The 23,756-nt window shown below is 44.2% G+C and overlaps 1 protein-coding gene and 1 pseudogene across 2 annotated transcripts in view; both read right to left on the bottom strand.

Annotated features, from left to right (window-relative positions):
* Rora (RAR related orphan receptor A) overlaps positions 1–23,756 on the bottom strand; it is a 744,161-nt gene that overhangs the window by 103,497 nt on the left and 616,908 nt on the right. The gene's annotated exons all lie outside the window — the stretch shown is intronic.
* LOC128094802 (40S ribosomal protein S6-like) lies at positions 1,946–4,800 on the bottom strand (annotated as a pseudogene).

Raw genomic sequence — 23,756 nt, 5'->3', positions numbered from 1 at the left:
TTCGCTCTAGGAGAGGGAGGAATCACTGTCTTCAGTTGGATACCCACTGGTGAACATGCCAAAATCTAATGGATAATTCTGATCCTAAGGCCATACAGATGGCCTTGGCCAAACCCTGAGGGACACAAACAAAAGAAAAAGATGGAGTGTGGGAGATTAGTAGGGATGTGAAGGGAAGGGAAGACAGATGGGGCGAGTGGGGAGATGAGAGATGGTGGGACAAGAGCAAGCAGAGTGCATCATATACATGTATGAAATCATCAAATAAAAAATTTAATTAAAAAATGATCCTTAGCTTTCTGAGATTTGGATTTTTACCACACAGAGATTTATTCATATGGTATATTATACCCAAGCATGCATATAAGGCTTTGGGGGAGAATAGCAAACCAGTAGGTTGAGGAATTTGTCCCAACTTTCCAAGATCCCAGAACAAGATGATTTCAACATTTGCTGATGCGTGTGAATAAGAATACTCTCCTGTCCCCTCCTCTCCTCTCCTCTCTTCTCCCCTTCTCTCTCTCTCTCTCTCTCTCTCTCTCTCTCTCTCTCTCTCTTTCTCTCAGCTTGATAATTCATTTCATTTTAACTGAACAGGGAAGAGGTCACCCAAAGGTTAATGTAGTCCTATACACCTGTTTCAGCTGGATCTTTGGCCACTCTGCACTGGATTCTTCAGGAGCTGGACTATTCTGGCTAAAACAGAGCCATAGGATCAGCTTTCTGAAAGACCCACAGGGCCAGCAAGACTACACAGGAAGCTACAGAGAAGGTACCCATTGCCCTACTTAGATCATGGCCTTGCCAAATTGTGACTCTAGAAGGCTTCGGGTCTCACATTTTATGAATAATACTGGAGAGATCCAGGAATCAAAGGTAAGAAAGGGAATCCTTGATTTATCTTGTTTATGAGTGTTAAGAGGAGGGGATGACCCTTTTAACATAGCCTGTCTGTCTTGCTCACTATTTTAAGGCCAAAGTAGAGAAGCATTTAAATATACATGAGTGTACGCAAATACATTGTCCAGGAAATCTGGTAAAACACATTATTAGAGTGGCAAAAGATGTCCTCAGTTTTACACACACACACACACACACACACACACACACACACACACACACACACTTCTGTTAACTGACCACAATTACTGACTATTTCATGCCTAGAACTGTACTCCAGAACGCAAAGAGAAGAAGGCGATTACTTTGATTTTGAGAAGTTTACCAATGAGATGACCTTTGCTGTAAAACCGAACAGAAGTCAGTCATTTCCCTGAGTAAAGCTGCACTCTTCTGGAGGAGACCAGTATCTGGGTGATCATGTCCACTAGCACTGGATGGATGGCTGTGGACCACTCCTGTGCCTATTAGTGGAATCGATCATCAAGGTGTGTGGTTTGGCTGAAGCCAGGCAGTGCTTCATAGACTTTGAGATTTCTAGAGCCAAATATTTCATATGGCTATTAGGAAACTCAGAGATTTGGCCTGTGTTTTGTAACCATCACAATGAGGAAAAGGTTGAAGTTCACTGGCAGGCAGAGATGACCGGCCTCCACAGACTACGTAGGCAGCAGGTGCTTCTCCACACATACACCTGCTAAGGCGGCGAGCAAGGAGAAGCAAACTGGAGACAAGGAGTCCTGTATCCCATTAAGGTCCCAGGGGTGTCCTCACTACACATCTAACGCTGGAAGAATAGGCCATGCCTGAAACCACATCCTTCTTTCTCTTTCTCTTCCTTTCTTCCTTTCTTTCTTCCTTCCTTCCTTTCTTCCTTCCTTCTTTCCTTTCTTTCTTTCTTCTTTCTTTCTTTCTTTCTTTCTTTCTTTCTTTCTTTCTTTCTTTCTTTCTTTCTTTCTTTCTTTCTTTCTTTCTTTCTTTCTTTCTTTCTCTTTCCTTCTTTCTTTCTTCCTTCCTTCCTTCCTTTCTTTCTTTCTTCCTTTTTGAGGGTTAGCATACAAAGCCATGGGTTTTGTTGTGATGTTTATACACACAAGCCACTGTACTTGGTTCTCAATCGTCCATTTCTGTTCCACTTTGGTACCCTTGCCTATCTTTGGCTGTTTGCCTTCCTTCCCCTAAGTAGTCCCCTGTCTGTCTGTCTGTCTGTCTGTCTCTCTGTCTCTGTCTTTCTCTGTGTGTGTCTCTGTCTCTCGCAATACAGGGATTTCAAGAGGGCTAAGGACATAGTGTTGTATGCATCACTGGCGTCTTTCTGTGAGACCTCCGACAAGTCATTTCACCTCCCAGGACCGAGGTCTGTCCCTTGTGGAATGAGGGAGTAACGAGATATCAAAGGTCTTTATCGTCACAGGCATCCATGTTCCAGGAGCACCATCATTCCTCTCTCGGTGTTGAGCTCTTTCTCCTCAGTTCTCGGAGGAGCCTGATTCACTTCCTAACTCTGTCTGATGGCAGAAAGGGCTTTGGCAGTCGATGGAGAAGTTGGGCTCAAAACCAGCCTCCATCCTACTCACCAGTTGAGTGATCTTGAGCAAAGCTCTGTTTCATCACATGTGAAGTAAGGACAGAAGAGTCCTGCAGGGTCATAAGGCAGATTAAATATAAAGAAAGGTCAGAGCGCTAACACTTAGGACAGAACCATCTACCTCCACCCTACTAATTCCTGTATGTTTTCAAGGTCTGATCACTTATTTGTCCCTCTTAAAGACTTATTTTTGACTGGAGTCTCAGAAGTAGAAGCTCTCAGTGAGGGCAGCCCTTGGAAATCTGTTCCTGGCATTTTCTTTGGCTTCCTTCATTCTCTTGGCTAAAAATCTAGCATATTCTAGATCTTCCTTACTTTTCTTAGTGCATTGTTTCTTCAGAGCAAAGCATTGGGGTTTGTGTTGCAGGACATGTGGAGTAACAAGACATTGAATCTTGGCTCTGTTGGTCCTGGGCTTCTTACCTTTTTTGTTTAATGGCTTTTTGACAACATTGGTGGACATCATCTTCTGTAGAGAGACTGAAAAGTTTTCAGATTCTGCTAGCTCTTTTGAGCCCCAACCAACAAGGCACAGTAGTATCTATCAGTTCCAGAACATACTTCTTCTCCTCCTCCTTTTTTCTTTCTTTTCTTCTCCTTTCTCTCTTTCTCCTCTCTCTCTCTCTTCCTCTCCCTCTCCCTCCCCCTCCCCGTCTCCCTTCCCCTCCCTCCCCCTCCCCCCCTCTGTTTTGAAAATAACCAAGAACACTCACATTGTCATTCACAAAGCATCTTGAACAGACCTGTTCTTCCTTTCTCCAGTTCTTTTCAGTCTATAGCAAGAATGCCCCTTACTCAACAGCAGGCGCACTCTGCCGTTGATCAAGACACCCTGCTTCACGGGCAGACCTTGGTTGTTTTCCCCGTACTGATCAGACCACACACCCTTCCTACTCTTCCCCCAGAGCACCAGCAGCTATGTCTGTGGCCATGCGTGGTGCATAGCAAATACCAAGTCGGAGTTCATCATCTACTTCATTGAGTTTCTGACAGCTGGTGGCTGGGAAGGAGTTACTTAGCTTCATCTTGATGGAGCCAAATGCCTAGGAGGTACCACAGAAAGGAGCTAATTCCTATATTTTAGCAAACATAGAACCTATACCAACTCAAAACACTGATCTTTAGTAAAGATTTGTTGGAAGGAGATCGGCATACACTTCTGTTCTCTACAAAGGCTGAAGCTGTGTGTTGGATGTAAAGTAAGTATTACAGGGCCTTCCGAGGACAGTGCTTGCCATGTAAGCTCAGGGATCTGAGTTCAGATCCCCAGCATCCATGCATAAAGCTGGGTGCAGCAGCATGGAGTTCCAGCACCGTGAGAGGTGGAGACAGGATGAGGGGTGGAGACAGGAGGGTCCCTGGAGCTTGGAGGCTAGGCAGTTTAGCTAAATTGGCAAGCTCCAGGGTCAGTGAGAGACTTGACTTCAGACAAACAAGGTGGAGAGTGACCAAGGAAGACACACTATGTCAACTTCTGGGCCTCACAAGCACACACCCACATGTGCACGCGCACCTGTGCACACAAGCACACACACACACACACACACACACACACACACACACACACACATACACACACACTCATACACACATACATACATACACATGGAAACATTAAGTGTTTATTCAGCAACTTCTATGTAGGTAGTAGGGAATACAAAAATTAGCTACTGCTTGGCCTAAGGGGACTTTGGTCAGGCAAGTTTCTTACATTTCTTTTTCTGTAAGAGAGCAAGCTCCCACATAATGAGTAAAAAAATCTCTATGCGTGGCTATGCTAGGACATAGAGAGGGAAGGGGAAAGAGCAGAACTTTATGATGTCCTTTGAGGAGCTCCTGATCCAGCAGGAAATCAAATGAGAATGATTGTGATGCTATAATGTAAGACAGAATGTGTGATGCTAACTCTAAGTGTTCTGGAAATCAAGGGCTATGTTAGTCGAGAATGGGAGAGGTGGAAGCTGGGGAGATGGCTGAGTGGTTAAGAGTACTTGGCGGTCTTGCAGAGTTCTCTGGTTTCCTAGCTCCTATACAGTGGGTGGGTAGTTTTACAACTGCCTGTACCTCCAGTTATAGGGGATCCAATGCCCTCTTCTGGCCTCTGAGGGAACTGCATGCACATGAGACATACAGTGAAGCAGGCGCACACACACATACACACACACAGCTACACATAAAATAAAAATAAATAGAATAAAATAAATTTAAAAAAGAACAAGAGAGATTAATGTGTACAGAGCTATATTTTTTGAGAAAGAAGGTATCATCACACTACACATAGACAGAGAGGAGGAAAAGTCTAAATGGTGGACCCATAGCTGCATCTCCTGCCTCCCCTTCACATGCCTCACACTGAGCGCTTCAAACTGTAGACATATAGCTGGACATGGAGGCACACACGATAATCCCAGAACTCAGGAGGTGGAAGGAGGAGCATCAGAAATTCAAGGCTACCCTTGGCTAGAGTGTGAGTTCAAGACCAACCTGGGAAAGACAAGGCCCTAGAAAAACCAAGACAAAACTTAAAAATCAAACTCTATCTAATCATGGAATGTGTTTGGGATGTGTGTGTAGCGGGGTGGGTCAGGGCATAAGAAAGAAACCGTGCTTAAGAAAATGGGGGTCTTTTTACCTTCCTTGTTCTATAGTCTGATTGCATGGATTTACAGTTGGTTTGGTAGTCATCAGGTTAAATTATACTTAGTAAAACACACAGAGCCTATGAGTGCATGGAGGAAAAGTAAAGTAGAAAGTGGTGTGATTTCCCCAAAGCTCAGCAGAGCATTTGAGGATGAACAAGATAAATTGAACGTTACTTGATTTTTGTATCTCATCCATTTCAGCTCTGAAAATTATAATAGACGCTCCTATTAATATAGACACTTCCTGGAAAGACTGTGTCTTATTTTTAAAAAGCCCTGATCATACATAAATACAAAATAATGAAGAAAAGATAAGCAATTATAGACAGTTTCCCCTATTTTTTTCACATGTGATCAAGCCCACAGAGTCACGTGGGCTTTGCTGGGAAATTCAAGTTCTGAAGTGAGGAACTTTGCATGAGTAAATGCTGTCATTATTTTGCTTTCACAGACAAAATATGTTCCTGTTCAGTCAAGCGGAGTAATCAATTATTCTGCATTATGAGATCCTCATTTTATATCTATTGACATTTCAGACAATTGTGCCGCATGTCAATAGCAGTTTGGATGCTCCTATCTAAGCCCCAGCTTACAGCATGGAACTCATCCGGGCTGACAGTGTTCCACTGCAGCCTCTTCTCCCTCCCAGAAGTCCATCTATTATTTACGCCTAAGTCCAGCGCAGTGCAAGTGTGCCCTGAGCACTAGAACCAGGGCAAACTCGAGTGGGTATTTTTGTCTTAATAAAAACATTAAAGCCTTCCAACTATGTTTAATTTGTATTAAAAGATAATCACCGAACTCCTCTTGAATTGAAAAACGATCCCTACGTATTGGAAGATGAGGATGACTAAATTAAGCAATCTATTCACATCTGAGTTTTAGTATCCAGTGTATGGATACAATGTTGCGTGTCTGCCTCACGTAGAATTTCATGGAATTGAAATGGCTTTCTCTCTGTGTGTGTGTGTGTGTGTGTGTGTGTGTGTGTGTGTGTGTGTGTGTATGTGCACATATGTGTGTGTACAGGCAGGCTAGAGGCTGATGATGTTAGGTGTCTTCCTCTATTGCTTTTCACCTTGGTTTTCGAGCGAGGGTCTTTCACTGAACTTGGAGCTCACCATCGGCTATCCGGTCTGGCCAGTGAGCCCCAGGGATCTTCCTGTCTCCAACTCTCTCCCTGGAGCTGGGATTATAACTCAGGACTGAACCATCTCCCCAGACCTTCCAAATGACTTTGGATGAAGATTCAATGCCACTACTTTTGCTTCTATTTCCTCTCCTGCTGGCCGACCATTTCCTGGGATTTCCTGTGTGGCAGACGTGCATTTTTCTTTCAAAATTCTTTTCACCAAAATACATTCTGGGTTTTCATTTTCCTGTACTCCTTTCACAGACAAGGGAAGTAGGGAGCAAAGAAATCAAGTGACATGTCCTAGACTACAGAATCAGTATTTAAGCAATTCCTGCACATATGGATTCTAAGGTGTTCACTCACTAGGCCACAATGCTCAAATGATTTATCATTTGTTTTCCTTGTGTTCATCACTACTTAGTAATTTTAAAAGCGCAAGCTGACTTCTCCAGGAATCAAAAATTGCCACTCTAATTCCATCTAGGCACGGGTGCAAGGAATTCTTCTATCACCAGCTCCTGTAACCGAGCAGGGCTAGCATGTGTCGTCATGAATTATTGCACAATTTAGTAAATTATTTAATTACTACTAATGAAGAAACATTCTGTACACAGTTGTAATTACCTTGTTTGGAAACAATGTTACCATTTGTATATTTAAGGAACACTTGCTACAAATTAACTCTTGAGGGGAGGTTTTTTTTTTTTTCCCATTTTGGAATATACAGCTCTAAATAACTGGATGTTACAAGTAATCCTAAGGAAATTTAAAAATTATAAGCACCAATAGTAGCATTTCTAAAAGCTTCCAAACATAACAAATGTGTTACAAATGTAGAAAATAGTAACTTTATAGTTTATGCTGTTCTAGAGAAATCATATAAGATAAAGGCATTTGCTGGCTTTTGCTTTAACAAATGGAAACATCCCAGTTCTTTCTGTAAGTGCCCTTTGCAACATGTGGCATAAGATCTTATCTCATCCACCTACTCTAACACATGGTTAAGCAGAGCTCTGAGCTTTCTGAGTGCTTTGAGTAAAATTCTTGCCTCCATTTTTTAAGTGGCTGTAGTATGTGTGTTCATCACAAGTGTCATTCGTATAAAACAAAACTACACATAGAGAGCTAAGGCCTTCTGACATCACAAAGGAAAAGGTAAAGTAATTGTTAAAATGCGGTGCTACAGGAAGGACCCGTTGGTGCATCCGCAGTATACAATATGGAGAAATGACTGGTATACATTATTGAATTTGCTGCAAAGGCTTGTCTCAGAGAGCCAAGCTTGCCCATTATTCCAAAGGTTAGGTACACCTTGTATGGTGAAACTGAGTTTCATAAACTAGATTGTGATGGTGAGTTCATTTACGACATCCTCACTCCTTGAAATATAAGTGAGTTAATGGAGCAAAGCTATCACAAACAAGGAAGACCAAAAACAACAGTGGCTCTTAGATGATGTGGTGGGTCTCTCCGGCTTCCAAGGACGTGGGCAGCTAAACCATCCATGTCTGACAGCTGCCCCTGGTTAAATAACCACACACACAAGGAAGATAAGCGGTGGCGTCATATTTTCTCTGATGTCTTAGTTTTTCTATGGTCTCAAGGTCAAACTGCCATTTAACCGGACAGTTCCAGTCATGAAAGAGTTCTGTCCTCTAATAAATAACGAACTTTTTTTTTTCTTTTTTTGGAAGCACAGTCAAGTGTGCAGATTTCAATGCTTGTCGAAGAGCCTATAAGTATTCCCTGTCACCACGTGAGACCTGGGCATTGCAAAACAAGAGGAACGAAAATGTCTTTGTGTGTTCAGAGGAAACACCACTCAACTCACCATGTAACGTCAAACATTATGCAGCATTTGTTTTACACTCACAGTATTTTATCAGCTAGAATGACAGGGGAAGACCTGGAGTGCCCCCCTTGCTTTTGTGAGTTACTGTGGCAAATAAAAAATACTGTATTATGATTTACCCTTCAGACAGCATTTTGATAAAGTCATTTAAGGGCATAGCACCAATACAGTCAAGATCTCCTCCTCTCAGTATTCCTGTATACCTCTCTGTAGTCAATGTGTCCTTCTATTCAGATTCTGGAAACTGGAGCTCCATTTTCTTCTGTATATTTTTGCTTCTAAAGAGGGAGATATAGCTCAACCAGGACAGCTCTTGCTTTACACACACAAAGACCTCGGTTTGATCCCTAGAATCCACATGTTAAAAGCCAGGCGTAGTGGCACATGCTTATAACCGCAGTCTAAGGGAGGCAGAGGCAGAGACAGGAGAATCCCTGGGGCTCACTGCACAGCCAGCCTGGTCTAATTGGATATGTCCATGGTGCTTGAGGAATGGTAGTGAGAGCATTCTCTGGCCTTTACATACAGCTGCATAAGCTGCAAGTGTATCTAGACATACGCAGATAGGCAGATGCACAAACATACATACGCAAATGGTATGTTAGTATGAGGTCTTCTGACTCTGGTCATTACACATTTGAGATTTATCCCACAATGCGTATTCTATCAATAACCGCCCCCACCCTGCGCCTTATTATTGAATGAAGTTGATTATTCCTTCCCCAGCACAAGAAGAGTATTTTCCACCATTTTCGGAACCACAGTTAAATCTGTCGTAAACACTCACACTGGTGTGGGAATGTGCATTTTTACTCCATGTGGGTGAATGTCTAGCAATGGTGGGTCATAAGGAGGGCTGCATACATTTCACAGAGGCAATACCTAATGTTTGCCAGAGTGGCTGTGCTGTTTTACATTCCAACCAGTGATACGTGCACTCCAATTGCTCTGCATGCACACCAAAACTTGCAGCTCTCTGCTGCTTATCCATGCATCGTCTCTCTGGTTATTTGCTATAGCTATGTTTAATGAAGTCAGCAGAAACGCTAACTATGGAATCATCTTGCCCAGAGGAAAATGTGGGTTTATCCTTCTGCCAGTGGTGCTCAAAGCATTTTTGCCAACTGGTGAAGACATAACCTTGTTTTTAATCATGGTTCTCATGGTTCTGTCTAAAGCCACCCTATTTAATATATTCTGTTGATTCCTTACACTGAACTCACAGGCAGCAGTATCATGAGTCCTGGATTTGTGGCCGAAGGGAGCTTTGAGAGTACATGGAGCTTACAAGCCCATCACTGGCCTTCCTACACTTAGGAGCCCCAGACGGCTCTTTGGCGAGTGCCACACTGCCAGTCATTTCAAATAGTGAGGTTATCAACAAAAAGCACAAAGATTAGACAAATGTGGCGTTAAGCAGACTTTGGAAGAAGCCCCTTTGTTTACAATCCGAGAGACGAAACAAGGCGGGAGAGTGTTGCCTCAGCTGGAAATGGGAACTTCACAGTTGGGTGCCCTGCATGGTTGCTTGCCTGCCCGCACCCACAAAACCAACACTAATTGGGGGGGTCACAAATAAATGTTGATGCTTGTAAAAATTTATAAATATAAAACTCATCAACAATGAGAATAGATGACGCCACTCCTCCATCCATCTTTGTCATTCCGTGTTCTCAGTTGAAAGAAAGGCCATGGTCTTTGGAGGATGGAGAAACCCCCAACCTCCACCAGAAAAGTTCTAGGTCCCCATTTGCAGGCTGCTCTCTTTGTAACCCTGACTCTTCACCTTCATTGTTATGTCTGCTTTTGTTTTTAATTGTACCTTCTTCTTTCCCTAATGTCTTTTCCTCTTCAAAAATTAATCTCTGTGTGTGTACACATGTGCAATTGTGTGTGTATGTGTGCATGTGCTATCAGAGGATAACATGCTAGAGTAGCTCTGTCTTTTCGCCATGCCGGTCTCTGGGATTGAACTCAGGTCTTCGGGCTTGACGGTGGGTGTCTTTACCTGCTCGGTCATCTCATTGGCCTCATTCACCTTCTTTTTTGGTAACCGTTTGTGCGCTCATCTCCAGAGTCAGGGAAAACACCGCCTGTCTTAGTCTCTTTGTATTGTCCATTATGCCAAGGTTTACCATAGTGTCTGGCACATCCAGTTGCTGGGTAAATATTTGTCGACTAAGCGAATGTCTTGCTGAAATTGGAACACATGATAGAAAGAGTGCCGGAGCTGGGATTGGAAAATCTGGTTTCCCATTCTGGTCTTAACCCGACTGGTTGTGTGACTGTAAGCTTTGGTCTCCTCATCTATAAAACTGAAAGAAATAATAGCCTATCTCTAATAAGGGTTTTGGGAAAGACCTAAAAATTTGGTTAATGACCACAGACTTCTAGAATCTGGCACACTGTTGGTTTCTGATCATCACTGATCAGGATAGTTTATAAGCCAGGGTTAGAAGTTTGTACCAAAGTAAACAATGCAAAATATTTCAACGAGGAGTTTGAACAGTGAACTGAAGTGGGCATCTGGGTACCACCATACACTGCTGTAGTAGATCCAGGGAATCCAAAGGACTCAGAAAGTTTCCATTGAAAAGTAGATGCTTTGGTTCTCAGACACTTGCTGTATGCTGCATGATCAGGATATTAGACCATGCCATCGTGAGAATGAATATTGAAGACTCCGGGCTCTGTTAGCCTTCCAAATTCAATATTGGCACCATTTTCTAACAATGTAGCACCAGGATGGTCCGACTTAAAATAAGCTGGTAATTTATTCTACTTCAAAAACATTTGTTGAATGTTTAAAAGTGATGCCTCAAACAGAAGTTTGTCCTCTCTGGAAATATGAAGTCTTTTTTTTTCTCTTTCAAGAATTCCTAAAATACATATTTAATTAATGAACATATCATGATTCTATCTGAAATGGTTTCTAATGTGATCCTTAAGATTTCAAGGCAATGGGGTTGGAGAGATCGATCAGTGGTTAAGAGCACTTGTTGCTCTTCTGAAGGTCCTGAGTTCAATTCCCAGCACCCACATGGCAGCCCAACTGTCTGATGCCTTCTAGTATGCAGATGTACAATGCAGACAAAGTACTCATACACACAAAATACATGAATACATAAAATTTAAAAAATGCTCTTAAAAAAGACTTCAAGGCAATAAAACATGAACGATTTTTGTGGAATGGCCTCACTCTGCCTGTGTGTTCCTAAGCTAATGAAATGACATTAGGTCTACAGAGTACACCGTGGTAGGTCAGAGACAGAATCCATCACTCAGTGGTTACTTCACTCAAAATTTATACCAATGATTTCCTTACAAAATCACGAGCTATGATTAAGTGACACTCTTTAAGATCCAGGTCTTTAGAAGATTCAAAACAAGATGAGTCACTGGCAGAAAAAGGAATGGCAGGGAGAGAGAGAGAGAGAGAGAGAGAGAGAGAGAGAGAGAGAGAGAGAGATGCTGACTACGCGCATATGATCACACAGCAAAAGAGATCCGGAAGGGTGTCTGTCTACAAAACTCCCATTGCTTCCTAACTTCCATTTATATTAATTTTTCCAGAGACAACACCCTCCCTCCCTCCAAATCACAAATTCTCATCAGGAAGCAAACGACAGGTCTGAATCAAACCTGGCATTTAAAACATCACCTGCTGGCAGGCACGCTCCTAGTACATTCCTCAGAGGTACAATTGCTTCCCATTATTTCATAGATATTTTAAATGCTCCTGGATGGGGCTACTGAATTACTTGTAAGAAAACGTTATGCTATCCCTTCTTCAAATTCCTTCCCAGATTACAAAATATTTGGGATCATTCTAATAGAATCCAGGATTTCTTTTTAAGAAAAAGAAAAAGAAAAACAAGTTGTTTTTCCCTTTGAAGCTTTCAGTTTGAGCTAGGGAAGCGAGTCAAACACACGGCAGCTGGCCTGTGACTCACAAAACCTTGGAATTTGGGCCAAAGTGAGTATTTCCTGAGACTGAGTTTGATATGGTTTGTGTATCCCTGGTGGGGCCCAGTGGGTATTAAATAAGTGCTATTGTTGGGAGAGATGAATGAATGAATGAAAGTATGTCTAATAATGACCTACGGATTCTTACATCAGCCAAAGATTCCCATAGGAAAGTTGAACTGCATTCGGAATTTGTGTCTGTGAATAATTCTATTTTCATCTCTTTCATGCTCAGTGTGGACTTTCTTGATTTTTTTTTAATTTAAACCAAGGTGTGAAAAACATAGAGGTGTTTTCCAGAACACGAAAGACAATTATAGTTCTTCGAAAGCTACATTGGTATACAGCGTGTGTGTGACGATAATTTTAAATTTCCTTCAGAGATATTTCTGGGAGCAGCATTGGGTGAGATGCTGTAGGAGAGGTTTGGAAAGGGAAGTGAAAAGAATCTGGTTCTTCTGTGCTAAACACTGTCATCAGATTCAGAGAGGCATCCCATTTTCAGAGTGTTCACAGGTAAATTAGAAGGTTAAACAAATTACAACTGCGGTCAGAGAAGTACAAATAATTGTGATAAAGCCTTCCATAATTAGAGACATCTCACATGAAAGCCTTCCACAAATACGGAGAATGTTACAAAGACGCCCACTAAAATCCGAGAGACCGGGCTCAAGCCATGTGCTTCAAAAGCAAGCTTCCGGCGGTCTGGGATTGCTTGTCTGCCTGGAAGAGAGACCTGAGAGCCATGCTGTCTGGAGGTTGAGCATACAAAAGATATTCGAGAAAGAGCTTTGAAAGGAACAGCCGAGACCTTTGCAATTAAGGGCAGAGAAAAAATAGGGGATAAATTATTAACAGAAGAGAGTTCACGAAAAGACAAAAGGCGAGACATAAGGAATTAAAAACTATGGCAGGACAGGCTCACTTAGTGTAGGGGCCAGCCACCAGCCACACCTTGGGTATCTTGAGGACATCTTGTGTTGCGGCATACTGTGAAGGCCATAATAATTAATGTTTATAATAGCTTTGAATCATTAAGAATGACAGCACACAAGGACAGGGACTTACATAATAATATATTGTGAAAACCTTCCCCCTGCAAAATAAAAGTGAAGTTGTTTAGGCATTTATAGAGACATGCTCCGGAAAATTAATTTACAAGGGGATATCTCAATTCTTCTCAATTGTCTGCACATGCAGACTTGTTGTATGTGCCTATAATAATAACCCTTGTTACTTTAGACCTCACAACCAGGGGTTTGGCTGTTTAAGGTTCTCTAAGCAATGCCTGAAGGTCTACTGGCAGAAGGAAGAGCTTTACTTAGTAGGACACCTGTGTGACACACGGAGCTTTCAGTCAATGCTAACATTCACCAAATATCGATAAAAGAATGAAATGATCCAAACATCCCTCCACCTTTATTTAGAGCTGTGTTTCGAATGTTTCCTCGGCTAATTCAGAGCTAGGGTTTAAACACCGGCTCTTTCTAGTAAGACAGTTGTTGCCGCTGCTATTCTAAGTCTGCATAATGTTGAACCTGCCAGCCTTCTGGAGAAGAAAAGGTTAGCGGTAAGGGGAAATGCAGCGGGGAACAGAAGCAAGCGAGGTGGCAGGTTTGTCGAAGGACGCTTTATACACAAAGGTGCCCGATAACCGGTGCCTTCTTCAGTGGCTACGGCGATTCATTAAAGTAAAACAGCCCCCGCCCCTACAAAACAAACAAAAAAACCTGCTAGCCTGTTGCCAGAAGAGCTGGCACACATCCATGAAAACCAGTTAATTTGGGGGAGGCCACCCCCGCCCCCACCCGCCAGATGACAGCCACTTTGAACAGACTCCACAGTGGTCGGCACATGTCCTAGACTAGTGCTCAGGTACCTTAGGCTTCTGTCTCTTGGACTCCATACAGGGCCCAGGCTCCAGAATAATTGACGCTCTTTGTAGTGAAATCTCCATGGTCACCCCTAAGTTCCCATAGAATTTTTTTTATTATTGATGTTTTCACAAGGCTTTTCCTAGGAAGAATGTAAGAAAAAGCTAGACGGAAATACAGATGCTCAGGAAGGGGCAGGGGGAGGTGGAACCCCGTCCCCCCACCAAAAAAAAAAGGCTTTTGGCTCAGCCAGAGTCATACACGAATGGAAAAGCTGGGATTCGAACCTGAGTTTCTGACTCCCATTGGAGTGCTCTGACACATCGCCTCCAGTGGAGCATTGACAGCGGACTTCGGGTTGTTTGACGCATTGGCACTGTGAGGCACTCGGGCGGGCAGGCCAAGGAAAGCTACTTCCTGCAGGAGTTTTGAAAGTGACACATGAAGTTGACTTCCTGTTCTTCCGAAGATGCTCTTGTTGGTAATCTATCTCCCTTTTCATGTATACATTTTTATATCATCTGTTCATGCCTGCCATAGACATAATTTACATGGCCCTTTAACAGCATGCCACCAATAAATCACCAATTAGGTTTTAATTCATTGACCCTCCTAATAGTCTCCAGAAAGCAGCTCATGCGGCCTGCTATACAAACCAGGTCTGGATATTTGATGGTCACTTTATGTTCTTTCTATCTTTCAGGTCACAGAGATATGGGGACAAAGGTAACTCCATAACACTGGCCCCAGAAAGTAAGAATATATTTCCAAGTGACACCTCTTCATTAATCTACTTTAAACATAAAAACACCTTTTAATAGTTTATCCTCACTGGGTGTGGTGGCACACACCTTTAATCCCAGCACTCGGGAGGCAGAGGCAGTTGGATCTTTCCGAGTTCAAGGCCAGCCTGGTCTACAGAGTGAGTTCCAGGACAGCTAGGGCTGTTACACAGAGAAACCCTGTCTCAACACCGCTCCCCCGCCCAAAAAAAAGTTTATCCTCAGAGATGAAAGGGAGGTCCAGGCAGGTTGTATCACAAGGGTTTGCCAACACTATAAAGGGGGCGGGGGCTTTCTGGCATTAAGTCTAAAGCAAACCTCTGCCCATATCGAAAGGATGCTCACCTGGCCTCTTGGCTCCCCACGTCTACTCTTTTAACACTTTCTCCTTGGTGTGAAATACTGAATTGAGAAAATTCTTATACTAGGGAGCCAGGGGGATAGCCTGTCAGTAAAATGCCAGCGGTGCAAGCATGAGGATCTGAGTTGGGACCTTCAGCCCCCAGATAAAAATCAGAGAGTGATAGCACATGCAAATGTCAGCCCTGGGAGAGGCAGACAGGAGGGTCCCTGGGGCTCATGGGCTGGCCAGTCTGTCCAATTAGTGATCTCCAGGTTCAGTGAGAGATTCTGACTAAAAACAAAACAAAAATGTGGAAAGCAACAAGGAACACATCTTCCATTGCCCTAGCCTCTACATACAGGTACACCCACATATATGAGCACCCCTTTATGTGTGCAGCCCCCCCACATGAACATATACAGTCAAGAGAATAGTAACAGGCTATATTGTCTTCAAATTATATATTTATATAATTATATTATTTAGCACAGGAGCTCTTGAAATAAAACATGTGAACTATTCAATCAGGCAGAATAACATGTACTATTCCTGGCAGGAATGTTAGAGGAGAATAGTGTGGTAGTTAGCAAAGGACTTAGATAAAGTCTCAGGTAGGAAACCAGGTGGCCTTAGGACTAAAACACTCCAAATCTGACGCCTGCTCAATGTTCTGGTCATTTGGTCACAATGAGGAAAGAGACAGTAAAAAGTCATTTGTGGAAAGTGCCTGAGATGGAGATGAGGTGGCCTCCCTTTCATTATCTACCATGATCAGAGATGAAACCATTTCTAAAAGTACCAGCCATGCCAGAAACTCCTGCATCTCAACCCCAAATAGGAAGACACAGAAGAGGCTGATAAAAACGAAATTGTGGTACACTGATTCTTATCACAGCACCAAAGCAGCAGCCCGAAGAGGGGTCCTCACTGTTGCCTGATGAAAAGCCCCAATCGAGGGCTACCCACGGAGGCAGTCAGGACCCAGAAGGGAGGGAATGGCCTCATCTTCAGATGCCTGAATGGCCAGACTCTCTCAAATGAATAGATAACACCATGGCAGAAAAGGCAGCAGAGATGAAAGCGGAAGCCACCGAAAACAGAAGAACGGAGGCAAACCTTCAAAGGGGTGAAAAGTAACAAAAGTCCAGGGACTGATGTGATCAGCACCCACATGCTAAAACTGCAGCTCCAGGGAGCTGTTTGAAGCTGCTAAAGAGAAGTAATACAATCTGGAATGAACAGAAATTGTCATCAAACAGAACATAAGGGCCACTGAGGGACCTTAAGGAAGGGCAACCTATGGGAATCTGAGCCCTGCAAAGAGCTCACCTGGCAAAGTCCTTTTGAACACCTCAATCATTCTGAAGTGTTGTGTAAAATGCACACACACACACACACACACACACACACACACACACACACACACACACACACACACTTGAGGATCTGTGGGGCATTTTGCCGGAGGTGCCCGTCAAAAGTCTTCAATAATTCCAGGCAATGAGATCTTCCACTCTGAGGAGCAGGGGCAAAGAACAGACGAAGGTTTCATCAAAGCCACCTCTAATCTTTCTACCACATCTGCAATGTCCATCTCACCAGGGGTGACCTCCTACATGACCTTTGGGAGAGATGTGTTCTTCGGTTTTGTCTGGGTTACGGTTTAATTCAGCAGGAAGCAGGGCCATGGCTGGGAACCAAGAGTACAAAGAAAATTGCAGCAAGAAGGCAAAGCACGCCAATGTGATCGACAGTGAGTTAGATGGAATAAATGACCATCAGAACAAAAAATAAAATCTGATGGATTATCCGTTTCAGGCCTCATTTCCCACCACGATTACCAAGTAGGTGATAACAGAGTCGGCACAGTTGAGCAATAGCATATCTGTGTACACACATGTGCACTCGCAACACACACACACACGTACACACACATACACACACACATACACAAGAGGAGGGGCAGAGGGAGAGAGGGAGAGAGAGAGAGAGAGGTGGGAGGGGAGGAGAAGGAGAGGAAAGGGAAGGAGGGAGATTGAACTGGAGAGTTTTCATTTTTAAGAACTGGGTCCAATCTGGGTCAGCCATCTGAATAAAACCTTTAAATTTCACTCAAAGAAATGCCTCGCCGAGATTTCAAGAAATATTCTGTCTTAATGTGAATTACTGTCGATAATCTCTCGAGTTTGAGAGTTCAGATCGTGTGGATAAACTTAGAAGACTATCAGAAGTTAGTAGACCATGCAAAGCAGTCCTGACATGGAGCATTTCTGAGGAGGCCGCGTCAAGGGGAATTCACGTTCTGAGGTAAACACAATGTCTCTCCTTACACTATTGTCTTCACTTTACTGAGGCAGAGAGCTGGGAATGGAAAATTCCTTCATCTTGGATGGGTTCAACCTCTCAGACCTCGAAAGATGTTCAAGCAGAGTCCCTGTTTGGGAGTGACTGAAGCTTGGTTTCAATTTCTTCTGTCTCTAAACATTGGCTAGGCATTCCAGATCTTTCTATGTTTCCAGCCAGTACCAGAATAGGGGACCAGGAGGAAAGAGAGACTCACCCCCCACTGTGTAAACCTCCCTGAGAGACTTCTGTCTCTCAGGGTTCCTATGCCTAGGTATTCCCTCCCACCCCATAATTCCATTCTGCATTTTCCTTTCTCTGTGTAGGTAGAAAACAAAACCACCATCTGTCTTTACTTCAAAAAAATCTTTAGTTTGAGAAGGGAAAAAAAAATTGGATGGAATCTTCTTGGCATGAAGGGTCTGGAGTGTCCCGGACACATAGTAGGTGCTCAAGAAACATGACCCAATGGGGCAGGGTTCACTTGCTGTCAGAGCTGGCCGGAGCCTGGGACACAAGCTGCTTTGGGAAGCATGATGAAGAGACCCGCCTTTCTGGCAGAGCCATCCCATTCTTTCATCACTGTCCTCAAAGATATCACTGATGTTGGTCCTCTGGTTTCACTCTTTTTTCCTCTGACTGGACTAACTGAGTCTACTCTGCTCACTAGCTGCCACTTCAGAATCCTGTCATGCAGAGGAAGGCCAAAGGACATTTCCCCCTAAGTCCTTTTAACTTCCTGGCATTCCGTTTTTTCAACCCCACATTAAAAGTGCTCACGTTTCATCCTAGTCTCATCAGCCCATGGGTGGCCTCAAGTTAGACTAGGCAGGACTTCTGTCGGGGGGCTTCCCCTGTTGGGCACGGGAGAAGGAACCCAGAGAAATGTTCCTTCTCAGTCCCTTTCTCATTTTCCCCTTGGATGCCATCCCTGACGGCTCTGAGAGCAGATGCCTTAGACACGCACAGACAACAGATGCCAATGGAGGGCCGCTGTGGGCCAGCGAGACCCATGCCTTGCAGGTTCTCAAAATGAGGAATTTCCTTTTTCTTCGGCATCTCCCCCACCCCCACCGTCCCCACCCAACACTCCATCAACTTCTAATCCATCCAAGGCCAGTGTGCTATGGTCTTCCTCTTCTAATACATGACCCAGTAACTGGAAAATCCAAAATAATGTCTCTTGGTCTTGGCACACTCCTCCCAGCCTCAACTAACCCCTGGCAGAAACTGTCGTGAGCATGCCCAGTGGAAGTCTATGTGAGTGTCATCACTCGAAATTCCTTTGGAGAACAAATCCCCTGGAATGGTCCTGAATCGTGACCATTCATAGATGGCTGGGCTGGGCATTATCAAGTCCAGTCCAGCACCTTGATATCCTGGGCAGTCTGGCATCAGGATCCACCTTTTTGGAAGACGGGAGACACCCCTGTGCCTATAAGTGTCTTTTTCTCTTCCCAGTGGGACAGTACTTTCTGGAAACATGAAATTAGTTTATATTTTAAGGGCTCTGGAATTATAAATTTCAAGCAGAGGGCAGAATAATCCTTGAGCATTCTCTCTAGAGGCTCAATCTGCAGCCTTTCAGAAGGGCTTAATAGACATTATTTTATTTTTGTTCAGGGTGACCTCTCTGATGATTGTGTAAAATAACCTTTATTTTATTTTTTCTTCTTAACACAACACAATCGTACTTTTAAAAAGGCATTTCCTAGGGAAGGAAACCCTAATTGTGTGTCACTTAGCTTTAAGACCACAGCTCAGCCACTATTATCTTCGAAATCCTACTTTAAAAAATATATGTGTAAGTGAAGGTGATTATAAATCTTTTCAAAGTCAGTAAAACAAATGTGTTGCATAAGTCACTCTGATTCAATTAAGAGAAACGGGTCAGATGCTAAAGCGCTAGTAAAATCAATTATGAGTAATAAGTCCCCTGTTGATGGCCTCTCTCAGTATTTGAATGCAGTTACGTTTGTTTTCTGTGTGCCAGGCACCACAAAAAAAACCCTCAAATCCCTTTTCTTTGTCACATGTGTCTGCGGAGCACCTTGGAAATGACATGTCTTTTTATGTAGCAAAGAATTTCGAAGACAGAAAGTTGGGGGGGTCAACTGCCAAAGCTTTGGGGTTCAGGTCCAAGTTGGAATATCCTTTGTCACTGTCAGGTGAGTTTGAAACTTTCCAAACCTCAGTTTCCCCATTTGTAAAGGAGGCTTACTGTACCTTCCCCACACAGCTACATGCACCTCTCCCCCACAGACATCGCTCTGTAAAATGCCCACCAGTGTCCCAGGCCTTAACGGGCTGTCTCTTCTGGATTTCTTTTTAAAAACAAATTCAGAAGTTCCTGAAATGAAAGAGAGGAGAATGGCCACCGGGCTCAAATGTGTTGTCTGGATTTGGGCTCAAGATCAAGGTTACAAGGACATGTGAAAAAAAAAAAAGTCAAAGAAAACAAATCTCTCCCTTGATCTTGCTGTTTAGTTCTGTGACACTCCCTCAGAAAAATCCCAGACAGAGTGAGAGCCTTCATGGGAAGGTACCACGGGACAGGCAGTAGGTGATGTCTGCCACGCAGGACCGCACCAGAAACGAACGCAGCCCCGAACTTATGCTACAATTGCAAAGACGTAAAAGTGACACATATATGGGACAGGAAAGGAAAACTAGAATCTTTTTGGTAGATTCGTCAGTAAATGGGCACGTGGATCTCCCCGGCAGTTTCCTTGGTCATTCTTACAATGAACGTTGAGTTAGATGGAGAATAAGGAATTCTGTGAATTATCCTTGTACATCCATGGGCTGGTTGGTTCCGAAGGTAGGTCTGTCAGGGATGGAAGCTAGCTAGTTTGGTTCGTGGGGGGGCACTTCCCACCTAGCAGCATGGAGAAGAGCCAGTGTTGACTGACAGGAAGAGGAAGCCAGTCTTGGAGGCTGGGTCACTGGTTGATGGAGCTGACTTGGAGCCAATAGTTCTAAAAACAAGAGGATGAGAGATGATGGAAACAAGGATGTTCCAGAAGCTAGGTAAGGAAGTGAAAATCCTCCCTTTGGGGCCTCTGACTGACTATAGAGGATCAGGAAGGGGTTTGTTATTTTGGCATGCCTGTGTGCATTTTTGGAAAAGAAAAAAGAAGAGGCACCCATGGGGTTCACTAGTGAGGAGGCCCTGACCAAAGCATTCGAGGGTTTGGGATACAGCTCATCAGTAATCTGCTTTGCAAAGACATGCTTCTGTGCTGGGCTCCACAGGACTCTGTGGGGAAGTGGGGCAGCCTGGTCCGGCAGAAAGTACACGTGTCAATCCAGACTGGACAGACTAAGGTTCAAGCTCATCTCTGTCACTCTGGTCACGTGAGCTGTGCAAGTTGCTTAATATCTGAAACTCAGCTTTCTCAATGGAAGCAGGATCTTGGATACTGATACTTATCAGGAGGCTAAGTGACATTATACACACAGCAACACCCACGCATGCTTACATACTCCTAAAACGCCTCGAATCTAGTAAGCCGCTCAAACAGAGCGTATCTCATGGTCTTGCAGGGAGCAGACAGATAGGAATGCTCATCCTAAGATAAGAATGACTAAGAGTACAGACTGTGACTCTGTCCTGGAAGGAAGAGAGCAGCCTCCCGAGGGACCCGAGAGTGTCAAAGGCGTGGTGAAATCAGCACGACCGTGGCTCTCTGGCCACTTGTGTCCCAGCACATGGCTGTGGATCAGCTCCTCGTATCCAGGCCTTTCAGGCCTCTTCACCGTCACGTGGAAGCCAGTGGCTGAGCCTGTGGCTCTGGTCCTTGTGTTTTGAATACAGCAATACTTCATGCTTACAACATTTGGGGTCAGGAGATACAGATAAAGGGTCACATGGTGGCTTTCCATTCTCTGCTGAGCGAGCGCTGAGACCGACTATTTCTAAGTTCCGAAGGCTTGCCTATCTTATGTGGGAGCCAGAAATAGTAAGGAGTAATACACCCCCGACCCCAGCTTGTATCTCTAGCCTTCACCTTGTAAAGCAAGAAAGAAAAGGCTCTTCCTGACAGTGCCAGGGGATGGGGCTCAGGGCTTATTGGATCTCGAAAGGCAGGTGACCCTGCCCTAAGGGTTCCAGTAGCAGCAGGGAGGAGAAGGCCAAAATGGGATTTGCCTTCACCCAGCAAGACCTCCGAGAAATGATCTCTGGTACATGAAGGAAGAATGTGTGCTCAAGACAGCCAAGGCCCAGGGACACTGCTCCCGCCAACCCGGCTCATAAGGAAACTGTTTATGTTTTCGGCTTGCCAAAAGCTCTGAGTGTTGCTGAAACCTGTTTGTCCTGAACTCCTAACAACACATGGCAACCAGTTCTCTAGATGACAAACCCTTCTGTTAATGAGCAAGAAACGACTCAGACCAGCCCTGGAAACCCTTAGCTGCCTGGAGTAGAATGGCTGCCTTCCGTTTCCCCATCTGTCCCCGCCCCGTGTGCCTGCTGCCTTCACATGTGGGCAGCCCAGAATCCATGGCCCCATGTCATTTGTGTTTATTTCCTCCCTCTGTGTGCTATCACTCCAGGGAGAGGCCAACATGACTCTTCAAGAACTCAGTATGAAGAGAGCTAGAAAATACGCAAAACTTTAGAAAGATACTTTGTATCTGGTTTAACATATACACGAACACTGGTATACACAAATTAATTGTGGTCTGGGTCTTTACAGCACTGTGCAAACACCGTGGGCACTTCTCCAGGGTGGGGCTGGAAAGCCACCTTAGTGCGCGTGAGGCCATCTTGCGCTCGTCTCACCCACCTTGCCTTTTAGTGACAATTTGCCTGTTAGACTTTTCAGGCATCCTTTCATTTGCATGAGGACCACTGCTGTCAGTAAGGATTAAGAAATAGCCGGGCGGTGGTGGCGCACGCCTTTAATCCCAGCACTCGGGAGGCAGAGCCAGGCGGATCTCTGTGAGTTCGAGGCCAGCCTGGGCTACCAAGTGAGTTCCAGGAAAGGCGCAAAGCTACACAGAGAAACCCTGTCTCAAAAAACCAAAAAAAAAAAAAAAAAAAAAAAAAAAAGAAATTCCAGTTTGTGTGTGTGTGTGTGTGTGTGTGTGTGTGTGTGTGTGCGCGCGCGTGTGTGTTGCACGTGCGCAGGCCAGAGGTTGGTGTGAGGTGTGTGTCTTCTTTTTTTTTTGGTTTTTTCGAGACAGGGTTTCTCTGTGTAGCTTTGCGCCTTTTCCTGGAATTCACTTGGTAGCCCAGGCTGGCCTCGAACTCACAGAGATCCACCTGGCTCTGCCTCCCGAGTGCTGGGATTAAAGGCGTGCGCCACCACCGCCCGGCTAAGTGTGTGTCTTCTTTTATTCTCCACTTTATTTTTCGAAACAGGACCCCTCTCCCAATCTGGAGCTCACTGACTGGCCAGGCTAGCTGGCCAGTGAGACTGACTGATCTGCTTGCCTCTCTCAGTGCTGGGTAGAGATGTATGCCTTCATGCTCAGCTTTTTATGGGGACGCTGGAAATCCAAACTGAGGGCTCCATGCTTACGCTTTATCAATGGAGCCGTCTCCTTGGTCCTGGTTACTGTTTGACTAGTATCTTTTGTAAATAGGAAGTTAGAAAATGTCCCTGTCGTCCATGTAAAGGTTCAGTAACACATGATGAGTTTGGAGAAGAAGCAAAGGGGTGTTGGGAGTGGGGATCAGGAGGCATTTCAGAGGGAACAGGGTTTAAGAGATTTGAGCTTGAATCCAAAATGGATCTCATACATGTCAGAGGTATACTTCAGAAGAAGAACACGGGAAACAGGGCCTATCAGGCCATATTAAATTAATTTTCCTGTAAGAAGTTTGCCTTTTGTGCAAACATGAATGACCATGCCATGCCCCCATCCTCTGGCTGGGGAACCTCCAACCAAAGTTCTACGCTGATAATCTAGAGGCCTACAGAGTCCTTGGTACAGCTGCAGAAACTGCCCTGCTCACAGGCCAGTACCATGTGCACCTCTCTAAGTAACTGGGTGGGTTTTCATGGAAATTAACTTGAAGACTTGATGGGCATGCTTTTTACTGTAACAGACAAGCTTTACATAAAATGCTTTTGTAAAAGACTATTTCACTCTGTATATTTAAGGCATGCCACACAGCAGGACAAAATATACACAACCACCCCATGGGGTAAAATTGTTGCTGTAGGGAAAATGAACACACTCGTCACCTCAGTTACTGTTCTTTCACCCCTGTGGCAAAGCAGCTGTAATCTACACATTGGCAAAAATCTTATAGTAACAGTACATCACCATTAGCTCTGGTCTGCAGACAATGCACTTTGGCCAAGACTTTCACAATCCA

Source organism: Peromyscus californicus, unplaced genomic scaffold, assembly GCF_007827085.1.
Source record: "Peromyscus californicus insignis strain IS unplaced genomic scaffold, ASM782708v3 Scaffold_11__1_contigs__length_118956290, whole genome shotgun sequence".
In the NCBI taxonomy this organism is placed as follows: Eukaryota; Metazoa; Chordata; class Mammalia; order Rodentia; family Cricetidae; genus Peromyscus; species Peromyscus californicus.
The sequence above is the reverse complement of the archived record's forward strand: the minus strand, read 5'-3'. Positions and strand labels throughout refer to the sequence as shown.